This window comes from Mustela nivalis (assembly GCF_964662115.1).
Source record: "Mustela nivalis genome assembly, chromosome: 13".
NCBI classification, from domain to species: domain Eukaryota; kingdom Metazoa; phylum Chordata; class Mammalia; order Carnivora; family Mustelidae; genus Mustela; species Mustela nivalis.
In genome coordinates, this window is record NC_139032.1 from 15,993,420 (window position 1) to 16,015,454 (window position 22,035).

Consider the following 22,035-nt stretch of genomic DNA (forward strand, 5'->3'; position numbering starts at 1 on the left):
CTGTATGGAATGGAAAGGTCTTCCTGAAAGCCAGACTCATCACTGCCTAGTGATTTAATTCAAGAGCCTGGATCATAAGTTGGACTTGACGTCGAACAGCTAAGCCAAGGCTGAGAGTTGGCCTGGGTGTGCTGTGCTTGCCGTGGGCTGACCTAACCAGCAGCCGTGCTGTCATGTCTGGGTCATCTGCTGTCGCTGGACAGCTCCCTGTGGGAGGTCCAGGGGGCGAGCATTGCAAGAGTCTAGACAGGAGGTGACAAACATGTTGACCTTTGGGACGAGATTGATCTCTGTATTTCTTGACAGGAGGCCTTTCCAGAAGGAAGCCTCAGGAGGAACAGCCTAGGAGCTTCATCATTTGTGAGTGGGATCAAACCTATGTATCTGCTCCACCCAGATCAGAATGCCAAAGAGTGTTTCTCAAGGGTTTTTTTTTTGTTTTTTGTTTTTGGCTAAAGGGTAATGTTTATTTACTTCATCAGTTTTCCTACAGTGTTCACTTAGGGCTTCAAGAGTGGAATATTTGCTGAGAAGGGAAAAGAACTTGCTTTAATGGTATATTAATTCTGAGGCCAACTCTAGGAAAGGTGCTTTCCCACGTGCTACTTCATTAAAACCTCATAAAATATTGTGAAATTTGTATCATTACGCTCCTGTCAAAGAGGAAAGTTAGAAGCTCAGAGATGATCAGACCTTGCCCTAGGCTAGGCCATGTAGTAAGTAGTCAGTAAGGTCAGATCGGAGCCTCAGTTTATTCTGATGTTATGCCACGATTCCTTCTTGGGGTCTGGTTTTCCTGCCATATTGTGGATGATTTCAGCTCCTCCTAGAACTTCGGGGGTTATCAAAATGTTAAAGTAATTTGAAAAATAGACTTTTGCTTCTCTTCCAATCATCTAATTTTCAGTAAAATGAAGTATGTTTTCTGATTTTGTAACCATTTGGTTATGCCTGAAAAAGAATAGAGCTTGTTCAGTGAAAGAGGTGAAGTAGGAGCTGGTCTAGACTAATCGGTCCTAACACGTATTTCATGGGACAGAATGGACATTCTCCACCCAAAAACATTTGGAAAACTTGGCAGAAATGTCTCCTTCATGAAGAGTCATGTACTGGATTTGCATTTTGTTGAAACCCAAGATTTTGAAACTTAATGGATCATGCAACTTTATCCCCCCTAGAAAATGGATTCATATCACATGGGACTAAATGCTTTGGGGGCTCCAATTTGCAGACACTGGTTTGCATTTTAATGGTAGTAACACTTCCCTGGATCTAGACTAAAAGACTTTATAACTTCATTCAGGCAATGAGAATAGGATTAATTATCTAGGCTTTTAGCTACCTTTCTGTGGCCAAGGCTCTGAGCTACTAGCAAATGCAAGGACAATCCCAAACAGCTTGAGAACTATTTGAATACTACTTTGAAGAAGAAATAGACAAGGCTGCACATACAGTCTTCTAACGTATATGGTCTGTGTTTCCTTATATCCTTAAGCCCAAACCATTGCACAGATCATCTTTCTTCTATTTATTTCCATTCTCTTTCCTTTATTCTTCCTTTCTCCCTTCTACCCCTTCTCTCTACATCTGATCAAATCTACAAGTCCTGTTTGTCTAGACAAATCTGTGGGCAGGGATATGATGATAATACTTGCACAGACAACTCTGAATCCAAAAGTCTTTAACCATCCTCAAGCTGAACGTCACGTACATTAGACTTGTCGAATTAAAAAGAGATTCCCACTCAGATTCACCAGGGTTTGTGGGTTAACAAAACCGATCCTGGTTAGAAGTGAATTTGAGCCACTCTCTCATTCGGTGACCTATCAGATTTAGGCCACCCCTCCAGTTACTTATTTTGGATTTGTTGGTATGTTGGGTAGTACACCAGAGATTCTTTTTGTTTGATTTTTAAAGATAATTATATCTATATAAAAAAAGAGATTTCAAGGCTAGACGGAATTCTGTAAGCATATACACTACTTTGGTTGCCTCAAGGCATTTATTGATTTGTTTTACAATAAAACATTTCACACAGACTGCCTGCTTAAAGGGGAACGAGATGTGATTCAAGGATTTCCTTTAAATTTGTTAGGAGGAGACTGAAATTTTATTTTTATTTGCTCTCATAAACAAAATCCAGTCTCCCAGACCTTCAGTCCAGCACTTAGAAGAGTAAGTCCCTCTGAAGGGACTTTGAGACAGCTTAACTTCTCCAGTGGGAAGCTTAATGAATGCGCCACCCAGGCATAACCTGGCGTTTTTGTAAGATTGTTAGAAGATCTGGGTTCAGAAATATTTCACAACCAGGATTGCAACAGACTTTTAAATAGGAAGAGGAAACAAATGACCTATCTCTTGACTGCTTCTCCTGCTCTGAAGATAATTTCCCTATAAGGCAGGGGAATAGCCTGGTCTTGAAGAAAGATTTGGAATTTGGAAGAGTGTGGGGCCTTTACCTGCAAGGATTTTTCAGAGGACTTTGAAACTGATTGCTTGGTTTGCATTATCAAAGCAGAAACTTCAGGTTCAGAAAAAAAGCTAGATTCTGTTTGCTTTTTATTCTCCTTATGTTTTAACGGCAAGTCCTCTTCCTTACTTTCTAAGGAGTTTGTTTACACAGGGATGCAGATCACTACAAAATGAGGTAACTGCAGCAGGGACAAACAAAGTCTAAAAAATATTTGCACTCTGTGGTAAAGCTCAGATGATCCCTGATTTTGGGCAGCCCAGAAGTGATATTAGTTTTCACGACATTAAGGAGTAGAAAGGAGTGGTGTCCCCCAGAATCAGTTAGAGTATTTTCTAAAAAGGCTGCTCTTCAGAGTAGAGCAAAGGAAGCTCCAGTTGATTTTAGAAGTAGGGTTTCAGTTTCATGTGAAACTGAAGCACACATGAGGGCATGGCAAGAGCTAGTTCTTTTTACTGAAGTGTAATTAACATACGATGTGATGGTAGTTTCAGGTGTGCAATAGAATGATTTGGCAATTCTATACACCGTGCAGTGCTCATTGTGAAAACTGTACTCTTCACTCCTTTGATCATTTTCCCCATTCTCCCACCCACCTCCCTTCTGGCAGCCACCAGTTTGTTCTCTAAGAGTCTGTTTTGTTTTGGTTTTGGTCTGCCTTTTCTCTTTCTTCCTTCCTTTTTTCTTTCTCCTTTTCCCTTTCTCTTTTCTTGTCTTCTCTTCCCATCTTTTCTTTCTTCCACATATCAGTGAAATCCTATGGTATTTGTCTTTCTTTGACTTATTTCACTTACCATTATACTCTGTAGCTCCATCCATGTTGTTGCAAATGGCAAGATTTCATTCTCTTTTATGGCTGAAAAATACTCCGTTGTGTGTGTGTGTATCTATTCAGCTTATTCTTTGTCCATTTATCTTATAAAGGGCTCTGAGAAAACAAAACAGCGACATGCGAACAATGAAACTGGACCACTTTCTTACACCGTACACAAAAACAAACTCAAAGCGGATTAAAGACCTAAGTATGAGAGCTGAAACCATAAAAATCCTAGAAGAAAATGTAGGCAGTAATTTCTTTGATATTGACTATAGAAACATTTTTCTAGATATGTCTCCTCAGGCAAGTAAACAAAAGCAAAATTAAACCATTAAGTTGACACCCAAACAGAAAGCTTTTGCTCAGCAAAAGAAACAATCAACAAAATGAGAAGGCAACCTACTGAATGGAAGAGATATCTGCAAATGATATATCTGACAAGTATTTAAAATATATGAAACTCAACACCCGACCCTCCCCCCCCAATAATCCAATTAAAAGTGGGCAGAGAACATGGACAGTCCTTTCTCCAAAGAAGACCCTTAGATGGCCAAGAGACGCATGAAAAGATGCTCAACATTACTAATCATCAGGGAAATGCAAACCAAAACCACAATGAGATATATTACTTTGCATCTGTCAGAATGGTGAGAATCAAAAAGACAATAAGTGTTGGTGAGGATATGGAGGAAAAGGAACCTTCGTGCTTGTTGCTAGAATGCAAACTGTTGCAGCCACTGTGGACAGCAGGATGAAAGTTCCTCAGAAAGTTAAAAATAAAGATGGTTTTTAAGTGCAATTATACTGCTTGGGTTCAAATCTGGGCTTCACCATCTGAGCATGTAACTTTGAGCTTCTTAAGCTCTCCTACTTCAGTTTTCTCATTTGTAAAATGGAATGAATAATAGAACTACCCAACCCATTGGGTTTTAGTGGGCTCGGCAAATGTGTGTTAGCCTGAAAGAGAAGACTCTGAGTAGATGATTTCTCTTATAACTTTATTATTAAATGATTTTATATGATCTCTATGGTCTGTACTACATATTTTGTGTCCCTGGATGAGTAAGGAGTGGGAGTTACTACCATGTCAACTGAATTAGTGATTCAGTTATTCATTCACTTTTAGTAAGTAGCTACTGTGGGCCTGGTACTATACTGGGATTGGGAATATAGCAATGAACATAGAAATCAAGTCCATGTCCTCATGAAGCTTACTGGGAGGATAATCAATGAACACATTAATAAATACATATTTCACACGCTGCTAAAATCTTTGAGGTAAAAAAGAGAAATGACTGGAGCATTCCACTTTAGATTGGCTGGTCAGGCAAGGCCTCTTTGAGGAAATGTTATATATAAGCCAATATCTGGCTTAGGAGACAATGCAGACGTTCAAAGATCTGGGGACGAGGGGAACAGAACTTCAGATGCAAAGACTTGAGAACAAGTAGGAGTTTGAAATGTTTGAGCAATAGAAAGACCATGACCAGGACTGGGGCAGAATGAGCAAGGAGGATGGTAAGGAGAAAGAATCAGAATACAAACCCTGAAGTCCGCGTGAGAACTTCTGCTTTTATTCTATAATGGTCCTTAAATAAAATGACTGTAGTCCTTCACAAAGCTAAATGATGCTGTGGAGCTTCCTTAGGAAAGTGAAATGTGTTTGATTGTTTTCTGAGTAGGGGAAATAGTTTTTCATTGCTCTTTCTCTATTGATATACATTTTATGTGCAGTCAGTTACAGATAGAGGTTAAGCTTTTGTTCAATAAGTAAAGTGAGACTTTAAGAACATTCCACCTATGGCCTTAGCTGTATCAGACAGAACTAAGCTTTAGACTAGTGTTTTGGACCCATGCTTACTTCCAACATGCTCTCCCCTGTCCCCGCCCCAACCATGAAGATTCTAATAGGTCCTTGGGTGAGGAGAGAGGAAGTCAGATCATTTATTTTCCTTATCCCTATTAAGAAAAACAATTGGGATTCTCCATACTGTCATCAGCTGAGAAGACGTTGTCCAGTTGTCCTATAGTTTGTAATACATAAAAATGTAGAATTTTCAAAGATAAGATTGTGCTATGGTTTTTTTTCCACACCACATCCAACATCTACCTGGTTAAGCTTCCATGATTTATCCCACTAAGAATCGTTTAAATACTGCACTAAGTTTGATGTTGTACTATCGTATGTCCCCTCACATATCTAAGGAAATCAGTCCTATGGAATCAGAGCATTGCAGAAGGATCAACGGGGGTGATATTTTTAGGCTAGTGTTAGGAGACCCTCGCTCTACACCCAGTTTTGTGTCTATCCCCTTAAATAACCTGAGCATGTCATCTGGTCCCTCTGGCTCTGTCCATCACCCCATTCTTCAACTCACAGAATGTGAACATTGTATCAGCTTATTAGTAAGATTTCTTTCCCATGCCAACATTTACCCATAAAATTAGCTTATAGCCAAAGAGAGGCAGGAAGGGTTCTAGACAATTGTGAGGGAGGAAAAAAAAATCACTCTTACCCGATTCTTCCATTCTTTTCTACCATCGCAAAGGCCCAAAGCCCAGAATATGGTACTTCTGATGTCATCCAATGAATGGAAAAGTATTCTAGAGAGCAGTGAGCTTTCCTGGGCCCTTAAACACATATGATGCAGGTGGTAACCATCTTCATCTCTCTAAAGAAGCTTGTCTGCAAGAAGTTTCATATATATGGAGGGGTCAGAACTGAGTGCTTTTTGCTTCGAAGTTATGTGTCATCAAACCCCTCAAAACTCCCCAAATTTCTTCCTCCTCCTTCCCACATCACATTTTCTTTCTATCTTATCTCTAACTTTAGCAAACTGCTAATAATGATTGTGGTTCAGTTCAGTGGGTATCCAGCCATACTGATGGATGAACATGATGGCGGTGATCACTGTTGAGATGGAAGCTGGTCTGAGAATGTTAGGATGCTATGTCGAGACCTGGGTCAGCTGGTGTGTATGTCCACCCTTGGAATAAAAATAGGTTTGCCAAAAAACACATTCTTTATGCTACAAGTAAGCCATTCCCTCTTCTGTCACTAGTCACTACACTACATTTTTCCTAGTCATTTTAAGGTGGTCTCTATTATTCACTTATCTAGCTTTATTGAGATATAACATTGTGAGTTTAAGATTACAACATAGTGACTTTATTATGTATATATTGCAAAATGGTTACCTCATTAAATGATAGTTAACACATCTATCACCTCTGATAGTTAAATTTGTGTGTGTGTCTTATCAAGACCTTTTAAAATCTACTCTCAGCAACTTTCAAATTACATGTGCCATACAGCATTGTTAACTGTGGTCACAATGCTGTACATTATATCCCCAGAACTTACTTATTTTGTAATTGGAAGTTGGTACTCTTTGATGTATTCACTCATTCCCTCCCCTCCCCCAGCAACCACCCACCTGTTCTTTGTTTCTATGACTTTGTTTTTCTTAGATTCTGTATATAAGTGAGATCATACAGTGTTTTTCTTTGGTCTGACTTATTCACATAGCAAAATGACCTCAGGTTTCATTCATGCTGTTGTAAGTGGCAGGATTTTTAAGGCCGAATACTGTTTCATTGTGTATATATCCTACTTTATCCATTCATCTGTCAGTGGACACTTAGGTAGTTTCCATGTTTTGGTGTTGGAAATGATGCTGAAATGAATGTAGGGCTATAGATGTCTCTTCAAGATAGAAATTTCATCCTTGTTGGAGATAAATTCAGTAGTGGAATTGCTAGATCATAGGGTAGTTCTGTTTTTATTATTATTATTATTAATTATTTTTTTGTGGAATCTCCATACTGCTTTGTGAAGGAAGTGCACCAATGGACAAATTCAGCTGGTCAATTTTATAGTTAGTTTGTTTTTTGATGTTTAAGATCAGGTCAGGCTACTTTTGTACTGTGGCCCAGATGCTTCAGGAAAGCAAACCCCATAGTAAGGGCATTTACTCAGGACTGCTCTCTTCCTGTTGATTTGTAACTTGCTCAGATGTTTCTCATCTTCCTGGTTCTATGTTTGGATGACATCAGTCTCCATCCAGTCAGAAACCTACTGCTGGGCATCTTCTGGTTGTGGTGGAGGAGGATGTCAGGCAGATTTGTATGGCAGAGAGACAGATTTCCCAAGTTAAGCATGAAAATAATTCATTGTGTTTTCTAGCTACTGTGCTACATATTGGTATTTTTTTAATTTTTGATTTTAATTTTTAATTTTTCAAAATAATTTTTTTATTTTTTATAAACATATATTTTTATCCCCAGGGGTACAGGTCTGTGAATCACCAGGTTTACACACTTCACAGCACTCACCAAAGCACATACCATCCCCAATGTCCATAATCCCACCCCCTTCTCCCAAACCCCCTCCCCCCAGCAACCCTCAGTTTGTTTTGTGAGATTAAGAGTCACTTATGGTTTGTCTCCCTCCCAATCCCATCTTGTTTCATTTATTCTTCTCCTACCCACTTAAGCCCCCATGTTGCATCACCACTTCCTCATATCAGGGAGATCATATGATAGTTGTCTTTCTCTGCTTGACTTATTTCACTAAGCATGATACGCTCTAGTTCCATCCATGTTGTCACAAATGGCAAGATTTCATTTCTTTTGATGGCTGAATAGTATTCCATTGTGTACAAAATAATTTTTTATTTGTTTATTAACATATAATTTATTATCTCCAGGGGTACAGGTTTGTGAATCGCCAGGTTTACACACTTCACAGCACTCATGATAGCACATACCCTCCCCAATGTCCATAACCCAACCACCCTCTCCCTGCCCCCCTCCCTCCATATTGGTGTTTTTAAAAGGAAGTTTTAAGAGAAGAAGAGCTATTATACTGGGTCACTTTAATCTTAAATTCTTCTATTAGTGCATGAAGCATGGGCCTGGAAACAACTCTCTAAAACATGAGACAAAGCTCTTTGCCCAGATCTAGCTCCATGAGACCTGGACATTTCTAGTAAAATGAGCATTTTATTATTACCTCCCTATTTACCTGCCATACTTTCCAGCAGATGACTTGCCCCACTTTAGTATTACCATTATTTCTTTCTTTCTTTTTTTTTTTTTTTTAAAGATTTTATTTATTTGTTTGTAAGAGAGAGAGCGAGTGAGAGCGAGCGCAGGCAGACAGAGTGGAAGGCAGAGTCAGAGGGAGAAGCAGGCTCCCTGCGGAGCAAAGAGCCCGATGTGGGACTCGATCCCAGGATACTGGGATCATGACCTGAGCCAAAGGCAGCTGCTTAACCAACTGAGCCACCCAGGCATCCCTACCATTATTTCTTTCAACAATTTCACATATCAGAAAAAACATTGTAAAATTTTACAAACCAGTTTCTAAGACAAAGCAGAGGAATTGGAGGATCACTTGAATTTCCTTATGGCCAAAGGCAGGAAAATAACCAGGTAATAAGGAAGCACCAAACAAAACAAACGTTAAGAATTCATTAGCTGTGATATGACTTTCTCTGTTGATGGAAATAAAACCTTAAATAGGTTCAATTTCCTGACTCTAAAATCATCATGAGAATGTTTGTGACTTGCCTATAAAAGAGATATCTTTATTTCCAAGAGCTATGATGACATACGTAACAGAAATGGGCTAGAACTATTTGTGACATAAAAACAGATTTCAAAATCTAGGGTAAAGGGGTGCCTGGGTGGCTCAGTTGGTTAAATGTCATACTCTTGATTTTGGCTCAGGTCATGATCTCAGGGTCATGAGATCGAGCCCCATGTCAGCGCGGGAGCTGCTTAAGATTCTGTCTCTCCCTCTGCCCCTCCGCCCCTAAAATCTAGGATGGAAGTATCTTTAAGGTTATGTATGTATGTTTTATATATGTATGTATTATGTTATAATACAATGTTGCTGAGATGAGTAGAGAGGTAATGGCAAATGACAGGGTTGATAAGACTGTAAAGGACCTGGTCCACTAGATTAGAGATGCTTTAACTTAAGTTCTGGAGTTAAAGAATGCATTCATTCATCATTCCTTCATTTATTGCAGCAGGTGTTGAGATGTGCTGCCTGAATACTGCCTTTCAGAGCTAAGGTCTCAATTCCCCAGTTGCCCTGAGTGTGAGCTGCTGATGCATCACAGCTCAGGGCTTCTGCAGGACTTGTTCTGGCTGAAGGGAGATGCCTTCCTTTAAATTATTTCCTACCTGCTCCCTGGGGACAGCCTGCTTGCAGTGACTGGTCTGTGTGGAACTACAAGGCTGAGCCCTTCTGTGTATCCATTGGGAGCATCTCTGACGGGGCCATTCTATCTCAGCTGCCTCTGGCCCACTCTACTCCTTTTACCAGATTACACGTGTTTTTTCCCAAGACCGCTCCTGGCAAACCTTCAGAGCACAAATCTCTGTTTCAGGTCTGCTTCCCAGGTACAATGACTTAATATATGTGTCAAGCAATTTTGAGCACCTATCATGTGCTAAGCATGGTTCTAGACATTAGGAATACTGGGGAATAAGACAGAAAATGTGCTTACCCTTAGAGGGCTTGCCTTCTGGAAGAGGAAGTGGGGCTGAAAATATACAAAAGAAAATGTGGTGATGAATGTTGTCAAAGACATAAAGCAACAGAAAATGTTTGAGATGGTTGCTGGGGTATGTGTGTGTGTGTGTGTGTGTGTGTGTGCGCGCACAGGTTTTTGGAGGAGTCCATTTCTGCTGAGAAGCCTGAGTAATAAAGAGCTCAGAGAACCTAAGAAACAGTGTTCAAAGCAGGTGCAAAATGTTCCTTTGGTCACCCACACTATGCTTACTGATGGGGATAGGCAAAGAAAGCGTTCTAGGATTTGGCTCCTGTCCATCTTCCCATATTTACCCCCCCTTTCTCCAGATCACAGCCCTCCAGGGTCCTTGGATCACTTTCTTGTCTTTCTCCCCCACCCATCTTTTCATCCTAAGGAAAGCTAAATTAGGTTTATGTATTTTTCCCGTTTTATCGAGAAATAATTAACATATATCACTGTATAAGTTTAAGGCGTATAACGTGATGGTTTGGTTTACATATATTGTAAATGATTTACCACAATAGGTTCAGCTTGCATCCATCTTCTCATATAGGTACAATAAAAGAAAAGAAAGAAGACTAAAGGAAAAGAAATATTCTCTTTGTGGTGAGAAATCTTGGGGTTTGCTGTCTTAACAACTTTCCTATGTATCATACCACAGTGTTAGCTGTAGCCGTATGGCACATTATATCCCCAGTACTTATTTATCTTATAATTGAAAGTTTGTACCTTTTGACCAGTTTTCTCCAATTTCTCTTCCTCCCGCCCTCACCTCTGGTAACCACAAGTCTGATCTCTTTTTTGATGACTTTTTAAAAAAGTGATTTCGTATATAAGTGAGGTGGTACAATATTTGTCTGACTCATTTCACTTAGCATAATATCTTCAGAGTCCATCCATAGTGTTACAAATAGTAGGAATTCCTCGTTTTTTTATGATTCGATTATCTCACTGTAGATATATACCGTAACTTTTCTATGCATTCATCCATCAGTGGACACTTATGTTGTTTCCATGTCTTGGCAATTGTAAATAATGCTGCTATGAACATTGGGGTGCAGGTATCTTTTTGTTATTGTTGTTACCTTTGGATGTATTCCCAGAGCAGAATTGCTGGATCATATGTTAGTTCTATTTTAATTTTTGTTGGCGGGGGCGGAGGTGGGGTGGAATCCTTGATACTGGTTTCCATGGTGGCTATACCAGTTTACAATCCCACCAACGGTGCACATCCATGCTGGCATTTCTTATCTCTTCCCTCTTTGGTAATGGCCATTTTAACTGACAAGAGTGGTATCTCATTGTGGTTTTAATTTGCCACAATTGGCTTTAACAGCACAACCAGTGCTGTTGAGCATCTTTCTGTGTACTTGTTGTTTTTTCATGTATCTTCTTTGTAGAAATGTCTATTCCTCTTCTTTCTCCATTTTTAAATTGAGTTATTTGGTTTTTTTGATACTGACTTGTATGAAATTATAACTCCTTATCAGATACATGGTTTAAAAATATTTTTTTCCCATTCTATAGTTTGTCTTTTCAGCTTATTCATGGTTTCCTTTGCTTTGATTCCACTTATTTATTTTTGATTTGGTTTCTTGTGCTTTAGGTGTCATATCCCAAAAATCATTACCAGACCCACATCCAAGAACTTTGTTCGTATGTGTTTTTCTAGGAGTTAAATCTTGCAATTAAATCTTTACTTTGAGTAAATTTTTTTGAGTGATATAAGATATGGATCCAGTTTCAGTCGGTAATTTTTAAATTTATTTTTAATGTTTATTTGTTTGTCTAGAGATCATGACCTGAGCTGAAACAAAGAGTCAGATGCTTAACCAACTGAGCCACCCCGATGCCCCCCTCAATTTATTTTATTGGTATCTTGTAGTTTTCAGTGTAAAGATCTTGTACTTCCCTAGTTAAATTTATTCTTAAATATATATTAGTTTTGATGTAATTGTAAATGGGATCAATTTCTTTATCAATTTAACAGAAAATTTATTGTTAGAAACACTACTAATTTTTAAAAATATTTTTATTAATATATATTATTTCTTCATGGGTACAGGTCTATGAATCATCAGTCTTATACAATTCACAACACTCACCATAGCACATACCCTCCCCAATGTCCATCACTCTGCCACCCTATCCCTCTCCCCGCAAACCACAGCAACCCTCAGTTTGTTCCCTGAGATTAAGAGTCTCTTATGGTTTGTCTTCCTCTCTGGACCATCTGGTTTCATTTTTTCCCTTCTTACCTCCCACAACCCCCTGCCCTGCCTCTCAGATTCCCCATATCAGAGAGATCAGATGATAATTATCTTTTTCTGATTGGCTTATTTCACTTAGCATAATACCCTCTAGTTCCATCCATGTCGTTGCAAATGGCAAGATTTTGGTTTTTTTGATGGCTGCATAGTATTCCATTGTGTGTGTGTGTGTGTGTATGTATCACATCTTCTTTATCCATTCATCTGTTGATGGACATCTAGGTTCTTTCCATAGTTTAGCTATTGTGGACAACTGTTGCTATAAACATTCTGGTGCACGTGTCTCTTTGGATCATTCGTATCTTTTGTGTAAATACCCAGTAACACTACTAATTTTTGTATGTTAATTTTATATCCTTCAACTTTACTGAATCCATTAATTAGATCAAGCAGTTTTTTGATTGAGTCTATGGGATTTTCTACATATAAAATCACACCATCTACAAATAGAGACAATTACCCCCTTTTCCTTTCTAATTCTGATGGCTTCTGCTGTTTTGATCGCTCTAGCTAGGACTTCCATTACCATGTTTAACAGAAGTGGTGAGAGTGGGAATTTTTGGTTTATTCCTGATCTTAGGGGAAAAGATTTTATTTTTTAAATTTTTTAAAATTTTTTAAAAGATTTTATTTATTTATTTATTTGACAGAGAGAGAGATCACAAGTAGGCAGAGAGGCAGGCAGAGAGAGAAGGAAGTGGGCTCCCTGCTGAGCAGAGTGCCTGATGCGGGACTCGATCCCAGGACTCTGAGATCATAACCTGAGCCGAAGGCAGCAGCTTAAGCCACTGAGCCACCCAGGTACCCAGGGGAAAAGATTTTTATCTTTTACTTTTGAGTATGAAGTTAGTTATGGGCTTATTATGTTTGGCCTTAATTATATTGATATATGTTTTATCTATGCCTAATTTATTAAGTGTTTTTATCATGAATAGATGCTGAATTTTGTCAAATGCTTTTTCTGTGTCAGCTGAAATAATCCTACAGTTCTTTTATTTCTTTCTGTTAATGTGATGTATCACATTGATTTGCATATGTTGAACTCTCCTTGCATGCCAGGGATAAATCCCACCTGATCATGATCAATAATCCTCTTAATGTGCTGTTGAATAAAGTTTGCTACTGTTTTATTGAGAATTTTTACATCTGTATTCATAAGAGATATTGGTCTGTAGTTTTCTTGTCTAGTATTCTTTTTGGTTTTAGTATTGGGATAATGGGGCTTCATAAAATTAGTTTGGGATTATTCCCTCTTTTTTCTGGAAGAGTTTGAGAAGGATAGGTGTTAATTCTTCTTTAAATATTTGATAAAATGCACCAGTGAAGCTTTCTCATCCTGGGCTTTTCTCTTTAGGAGATTTTTAGTTACTAAATCAGTCTCCTTACTAGGAACTAGTCTATTCAGATTTTTTATTTCTTCCTGATTCAGTCTTGGCAATTTGCAAGTCTATAAGAATTTTTCCATTTCTTTCAGGTTGTCCAGTTTGTTGGACAACCTGTTTGTTTCATTTTCCATTCTTAAGCCAGCTTGTTCTGTCTTTAGGGCATTATGCTTTAAGTTCCACTTGGATGTTTTTCTACCATCTCTATCCAAGTGGCCCATTTACTGCTCACACTATTGCTCAGATGAAACCACTCCCAAGAGACCTTCTCTGACCAGGTCTTTTGTTTGCCATCGCATCTCCCATATTACCCCACTTTACTGGCTTTATCAACCATTTACTCTACTAGAATATATGGCCTGGAGGAATAGATACTTCTTACGTCTTCTTAAAAAAATCTAGAAACTTTATGCTGAGTTACAGGTTCTGTTCTAGGTACTGGGGATAGGACAATAAAGAAAACAATACAAATCCTCACCCTTCTAGATCTCATGTTACAATAGGAGAAGACCTGTAATAAAGGAGAAAATGAGAGAAATATATTAGATGGTGATTTGTGCTGTGTAAGAAAAAGCAGGAAAGGAGGATGGAGGCTCTGTTGGCAGGGGGTTGCTGTTTTAAGTGGAGTCAGGGACAGCTTCAGTGAGGTGACATTTGAGGGCTGAAGTGAGGGAGGAAGCATGTCAGGAAGCTGTCCAGTGAGGAGGGAGCTCTGTATGCAAAGGAAAGGTGACATAGACCCTTGATAAAACATGGTTTAATTTAAGAAAGGCTAATTAATTCTCTTCGTCCTTGTTCTCTGTTGTGTGACTCGTGGCTTACAAGATCAGTGGACATTCCAAATGAAAGTTCTATTTCCCATGATAGCTTGCTTCACTGTTCAGGATGGAAAATCAGTTCTCCGTTCCAGGACTTGCTGCTGATCACCTTTGCAGGTTGCTCATCCTAGGGTATCCGGAAGAAACTATTTTGTCTTCTTTGTGCCTATTTCTGGAAGACCATTCAAAGGCAGGCCCTCCTAATAAAATTTGTAATGAGATCACCTCAAATAGCACATTCTTTTTAATATTGTAGACTCAGTTGCTGAACATGTAATGTAAAATTCAGTCTTTCTCCTCCTCCCTTCACAACCACCAAGTATTTCTGAAAGGACATCATTACTCTTTATTTGTTGAATGCAAATAAGACAATAAACGATATTCTCAAACTTTATGGGTTTCCCTGACTTCCCTATTTCAACCCTTCCTTGTCAGTGGCTTAGGGGTGTATTTGCCTCTGATGAAAAAGTCCCAGAGTTTTTCCCTGGATGTATTATAGCCAGATTGATAAAGTAGGTCTGGAAGGTTCTGGAATCCCTGTTATAGGATAAATAGTGGGAGTAATAGGAGGGAGGACCAAGAAAAGACTCCACAGACCTTCTACAAGTACTAGAAGGTCTTACTTGGGATGATACTATAGTTTTTTAAATTTTCTACTGGGATGCAGAATGAGGACAAAAAGTTGAAATCTGTGCCCAGCCATATTTTAGCTCAATAAGAGGAGCATCATTCTAAAAGTCGTAACATTCCAATCATGGAATCATTTGTTTCTGAGGTAATGAGTTTCCCATTGCTGAAAGCATTCAATTTGAGACTGGATCACTGAAAAGTTCTCAAGCATTCAAATCTACTGGTGATCTGAAGGAGTGTTTCTGTATTAGATGTTGAGTTGAGTAAGATGAACTCATTAGTGCTAACCTTTTCCGGTTCTATGATATGAGTTCAAGACTATGACTCAGTTTATTTTGGGGGTTAATTTATGACTGGAAACTCGAAGGATAGGGCTAATGGTCTTGCCAGTCTCTCTTTGTGGAAGGACCTCAAGTTACTGAAAGGTGACATGGCAAGATGAATTGAATGGAAGAATGTCCCTTTCATATCTGCCTGAGACAGTATATCACCCATCAGCCAGAGACGTGAAGAAAGTGGGGCTCACCAAGCAGCAGGGTACCCAAGAGGGCAGTAAGTCTTGAGCAGAGACTTGTGTTCCTGCTGCCTCGGGTTGCTTCATCTTCTTGCATGACAGGAAGGTGACATCATTTTATGGGAAGACTAGCACCCAGAAAAAGAACAAGATTCCCAACCGTCTGTCTTTTAAAAATGGTGTATTGCCACAAATTTAATTTTACAGAACCCTGATCTCATCAAGTTTAATTTACAGAAGGATAGAATGGCACAGTGGGAAGAGCCTTAGAGGTTTGATCTCAGGACCCCCACCGTGGTGGATTTATTACTGTTCAGTCACTCTGCTCCCCTTCAAGGGGGAGGTGTATACTTCCCTGGGCCCCTGAGGTTGGGGCTTGCTTTGGCCGCTAGAGCATGAGTACAAGTGGCTGATGGCATTTCTGGGCAGAAGCTTTAAAAACCCAGTTTGTACTTCACTCAACTCTCTTTTCTCTTGGCCTCAACTCTGACCAGTGGTCCCAGCACTGCTTCTTCATCCCCCTGGGATGCAGAATGAACATGAGGGAGAGGAGAGCCAGAGCTGGCTGTGATAGTCACATTGCAAGAGTGAGGAAACAGCTTTTGTGGTAAGCTGCTGAGATTTGGGGGGATTACGTGTGAGTATGACACACTGAGAACCTCTTGACTGGGACAGAAGCTTTGCGAGAGCTATGAGATAATGGAAGTCTGTTAATGATCATAATGCTCATACTAATAGTTAATAATAGTCGATTCTTTCTATGTATTAGGCATTGTGTTTGGCACCTTCTTCTTCACAGCCACTTAATGGAAACATGTATCGTTTATTTATTTGGGAGAGAGATAGCAAGCATGAGTGGGGGAGGGTGGACAGTGAGAGAGGGAGAAGCAGACACCCCGCTGAGCAGGGAGCCCACTGTGCGGCTAGATCTCAGGATCCCAGGACTTTGGGATCATGACCTGAACCTAAAGCAGATGTTTAACTGACTGAGCCACCAAGTGTCCCGGAAACACGTACTATTAGTGAGAAACTGAGACAGAGAGTATACGTAACTTGCCCAAGATTACACAACCGGTGAGTGATGGAGCTTGAATTTGATATTGGTTATGACCCAGGCTGGAATCCAGGCTCTCAAGTGGTTTCCTGAGTTGTCATTCCTCCTCTTCCTCTGATTCTCCAACTTCTCATCTATGTAGTGAGGCTTTGCATCACTTTTTTTCCTCCTCATGATACAGTTTTGAAGAAAAAACTATATGAAGAAAGGCTTTCTGGTTTTTCCTCTTCTTCCTGAGATAATGGAAGCAGAACTAAAAACAGATCCCAGAAGGTTGCCAGCTGTGGGACATTTACACTAATAAGTTGTCCTTGCTTGATCTCTTTCGACCACACACAGACGTGGTGTCTCTAGCATGGCTCTGGTAAGATGGAAGACCAGGCTGAGTGCTGGCTTCACAGCTCGATTATGCCAGGGCCCTGAGAAAAGTCACACGGTCTCAGTGTTTTGGGGATGGTTGGGTCTAAAGGGATCAAAGGAACTTGTCTTCCCTTATGGTGTGAATGGAAACATGAAGCACATAGGGCGAGCTCTCTAGAAAAATCCAACAAACAGCCTGGTTTGGTTGATTCATGAAACAGTAAGTGGATTGGGATTGGGAAATGTCACAACAAGCCACAAATAGCCACAGAAATGGCTGGGCATAGCTTTTACCCAGCTTGTTTAGATATCAGCTGTTCTTTCTGAAACAGTCCGAAAAATACACCATACTTGGAATTTTTAAAGCCCTAGGGAGACAGTTGAGAGGCTACTATTTTTTGCCCCTAGCAGCCTATGTTTCTTTCCTCACAAAACTGACTCTTTCCTTGTTTTTCTTTGTAGAATTACTATGTATATATGGAGTTTTATTCACCCACAGTGAAAATGATTTAGTCCCTTCTAAGCAGGAGTTTTTAATCTTTTTATGATTAATCCTATTTTTCTTTTAGTTTTTTGGAAGATAGAATTGATAGGTTGGGTTCAAAGTCAGAAAAATTATCTACCTATCTGAATAATATGAAATGTGAGTGGTGTGTGTGTGTGTGTGTGCGTGCGCATGCATGCGCACATGCACACACGCACGCATGTTGGGGGTGGTGGGAGAGAAAAATGTAAGTATGACATTCACTGAGCCTTTGTTGATCCTTTTATAGGGGAAGGATTTTCAGCTTTCTCCAAATAGGTATACCAGTTGTGGTTGTTCTCTTGCTGTTCTTCTGTCTCCTCCTTTCATCCTTCTTTGCCTTTTTCTTTTCTTCTTCTCCTTCCTCTTTGCCTTCTTTTTAGTTCTTTTTTAAAAAAGCAATATAATCACAAAATTTACTCATCTTAACCATTTTTAGGTGTACAGTTCAGTGACATTAACTATATTCACACTGTTGTGCAACTGTCATCATCACTTATCTCCAGAACTATTTACATCTTGCAAAACTAAGTCTCTATACTGTTAAATGATAAGTCCCTGTCCCCCTGCCCCCAGATCTGGGCAATCACTGTTCTTTTTTTTTTTTTTTCTTCTTAAAGATTTTATTTATTTATGTGACAGAGCGATCACAAGTAGGCAGAGAGGCAGGCAGAGAGATTGGCAGAGAGAGAGGAGGAAGCAGGCTCCCCACTGAGCAGAGAGCCCGACTCAGGGCTCGATCCCAGGATTCTGGGATCATGACCTGAGCCGAAGGCAGAGGCTTTAACCCACTGAGCCACCCACACCCCGGAAATCACTATTCTACCTTCTGTCTCTCTGAATTTGATGACTCTAGGATGTGTGATCATATAGTATCTGTCCTTTTGGGAATGGCTTACTTCACTTAGCGGGACGTCCTCATGGTGCATCCATGTTATAGCATATATCAGAACGTCCTTCCTTATACACCAACAACAAGACAGAAGGAAAAGAAATTAAGGAGTCAATCCCATGTACAATTGGACCCCAAACCATAAGATACCCAGGGATAAACCTAACAAAAAGGGCAAAGAAACTATACTCAGAAAACTCTAGAATGCTCATGAAAGACATTGAGGAAGACACAAAAAAATGGAAAAATGTTCCATGCTCATGGATTGGAAGAACAAATATTGTGAAAATGTCTATGCTACCTAGAGTAAGCTACACATTTAATGCAATCCCTATCAAAATACCAGCAACTGTTTTCAAAGAAATGGAACAAATAATTCAAAAATTTGTATGGAATCAGAAAAGACCCTGAATAGCCAGAGGAATGTTGAAAAATAAAATCACAGTTGGTGGCATCATAATTCCTGACTTCCAGCTCTGTTACAAAACTGTGATCATCAAGACAGTATGGTACCGGCACAAAAACAGACATGTAGATCAATCAGACAGATTAGGGAATCCAGAAATGGACCCTCAACTCTATGGTCAACTAATCCTTGACAAAGCAGGAAAGAATGTCCAATGGAAAAAATATGGTCCCTTCAGCAAATGATGTTGGAAAAATTGTGCAGCCACATGCAGAAAAATGAAACTGGACCATTTCCTTAAACCACACACAAAAATTGACTCAAAATAGATGAAAGACCTCAATGTGAGACAGGAATCCATCAAAATCCTTGAGGAGAACACAGGCAGCAACCTCTTTGACCTCAGCCCCAACAACTTCTTCCTAGAAACATTGCCAAAAGCAAGGGAAGCAAGGCAAAAATGACCTATTGGGACTTCATCAAGATCAAAAGCTTTTGCACAGCAAAGGAAGTAGTCAACAAAACCAAAAGACAACCAACAGAATGAGAGAAGATATTTGAAAGTGACATATCAGATAAAGGGTTAGTATCTGAAATCTCTAAAGAACCTATCAACTCAACATCCAAAGAACAAAGAATCCAATCAAGAAATGGGCAGAAGACATGAACAGACATTTCTGCAAAGAAGACATCCAAATGACCAAGAGACAAATGAAAAAGTGCTCAACTCGCCCAGCATCAAGGAAATACAAATCAAGACCTCAATGAGATACTACTTTACACCAGTCAGAATGGCTAAAATTAACAAATCAGGAAACAACAGATGTTGGCAAGGATGTGGAGAAAGGGAAACCCTCCTACACTGTTGGTGGGAATGCAAGCTGGTGCAGCCACTCTGGAAAACAGCATGAGGCTTCCTCAAGAAGTTGAAAATAGAGCTATCCTAGGACCCAGCAATTGCACTACTGGGTATTTACCCCAAGGACACAAATGTAGTGATCCGAAGGGGCACATGCACCCCAGTGTTTATAGCAGCAATGTCCACAATAACCAGACTATGGAAAGAGCCTAAATGTCCATCAACAGATGAATGGATAAAGAAGATGTGATACACACACACACACACACACACACACACACACACACACACGCACACACACACAGGAATATTATGCAGCCATCAAAAGTGAGATCTTGCCATTTTCAACAACTTGGATGGAACTAGAGGGTATTATGTTAAATAAAAAAGGTCAATCAGAGAAAGACAATCATCATATGATGTCACTGAAATGAAGAATTTGAAAAACAAGACCAAGCATCATAGGGTTAAAGAGGGAAAAATGTAACAAGATGAAACTAGAGAGGGGGAGACTATTCATAAAAGACTCTTAATCTCAGGAAACAAAATGAGGGTTGCTGGAGTGGAGGGGTGTGTGGGGGGGGGTGGGGTAGCTAAGTGATGAACACTGAGGAGAGTATATGCTATGGTGAGCACTGTGAATTTTGTAAACTGATGAATCACAGACCTGAACCCCTGAAACAAATAATACATTATATGTTAATAATTTTAAAGAAGGGAACTTCCTTCCTTTTTAAAAGTTGAGTAATATTCCATTGAACTTTTATGCCATATTTTATTTATCCAGGCCTCTGTGAATGGGCACTTGGATTCCTCCTATTGGCTGTTGTGGGTGATGCTGCTTATAAACATGGGTATATAAATGTCTGAGTCTCTGCTTTCAATCGTTTTGGGTATCTGGCCAGAAGTGGATTGCTGGTATACCAGCAGCACACAAAGCCTCTAGTTTTTCTACATGCTTGAGAACCCTTGTTATTTTTTATTTAAAAAAAAAAAAAACATAATATCCTAATGGGTAGGAGGTGGTATCTCATTTTGATTTACATTTCCCTAATAATTAGTGATGTTGAGTATGTGTTCATGTAATTATTGTTCGTTTGTATATCTACTTTAGATAAATGTCTATTCAGTCTCGTTGCCCATTTTTAAAATTGGTTTATTTGTTGTCTTCTTGTTGAATTGTAGGACTTGAAAAAATATGTTGTGGTTATTAACCCCTTGTCAGATACACGATTTAGATTTTTTTTTTCCATTCTGTGGGTTGCCTATTCATGCACAAAAGTTTTCAATATTGATGTAGTCTAACTTATTTTTTCATATGTGGCCTGTACCTTTGGTGTCATATTTAAGAAATCACCACCAAACACAAGATCACAAAACTCTTCCCCTACATTTTTCTCTACATACTTTCTAGTTTCAGCCCTTACTTTTAGATCTTTTCACCATTTTGAATTAAAATTTTGTGTCACCTTCTTTCAAACGAGATAGAGCACTTCATTCTAGCAATGTAACTTGTTCTTTTGAAGGCAATGTGTGGGACTGTATGGGACTCAGAAAAAGCAAACATGTCTTCAACCTCAGGAGTTTGAAGGAAGAGGACACAGTGGCCAAGCTACAAAACAGAAAGTGGCCTTAAGGAAGAGTTGGAAATAACTAAGTCCACTCTGGGTTTTTTGAGCAACATGGGAGCCTCAGATTTTGTGTACTCTCTTCAGGTCATAGGTCAAAGACTACACAGGAGAAGGTCACAAAATGGAGGGTAAGCTGAGGAAGGCCTGATGGACAATGGAGCCAAAGTCCTCATCCAGACACCATTGTATAGAAGGGACTGGCTTACTGGGATTTATTAGGCTCCAGATTTGTAACCATAACTGCCAGTTGACCCTGTCATGTTCAAGTACCATCATCAAATAGTACCAGATGGGACAATTTTCTTTTATTCCTGATTTTTATTTGTTTTTTAAAGTAGGCTCCATACCCAACATGGGGCTTGAACCTAGGACCCTGAGAGGAAGAGTCACATGCTCTACCAACTAAGCCTGCCAGGTTCCCTGTGAATGGGGCTATTTTAAGTCTGCATTTTATAAAGTGACAGAGGGATTTGTTAATAAAGCTCATATACAATGTAGGAGCACAGACATATATATTGGTATTACACAGTAGGTCCCTTATCAAAGTGGCTAAGAAAAATGTCTTTATAGTATTTCTTTCAGGATCCTTCTCTGGAGGTCCTTGGTCCATACAGTCTCTTGATTTGTTTCTTGGTTCTATGTTGATCCATGTCAGTCCCTGTGATACTAGCCGCTACTTTGGCTCAGAACATCTATACTCATTCACTACAGAGAATTCTGAGTATCTACCTTGATATCTTTTGACATTTACAAAATAAAAATTTTGTAATGTGACATTAACCGTTTTCATTTTATCTTTATAACTCTTTTCTCAATATTTCAGATGCCTTATGTATTCATTGCTCCCCTAAATTTAAGCTC

At 39.4% G+C, this 22,035-nt stretch overlaps 1 long non-coding RNA gene across 1 annotated transcript in view; it reads right to left on the reverse strand.

Moving 5' to 3' along the window:
* LOC309845961 overlaps nucleotides 1–10,959 on the reverse strand; it is a 12,122-nt gene extending 1,163 nt beyond the window's left edge. Inside the window, exons 1-3 of the long non-coding RNA XR_014301625.1 lie at nucleotides 10,921–10,959; nucleotides 5,804–5,973; nucleotides 3,265–3,398 (exon numbers count right to left, since the gene is read on the reverse strand). This is a non-coding gene — a long non-coding RNA (uncharacterized lncRNA). The remainder of the gene's footprint in view (nucleotides 1–3,264; nucleotides 3,399–5,803; nucleotides 5,974–10,920) is intronic.
* Between the last annotated feature and the right edge of the window lie 11,076 nt (nucleotides 10,960–22,035).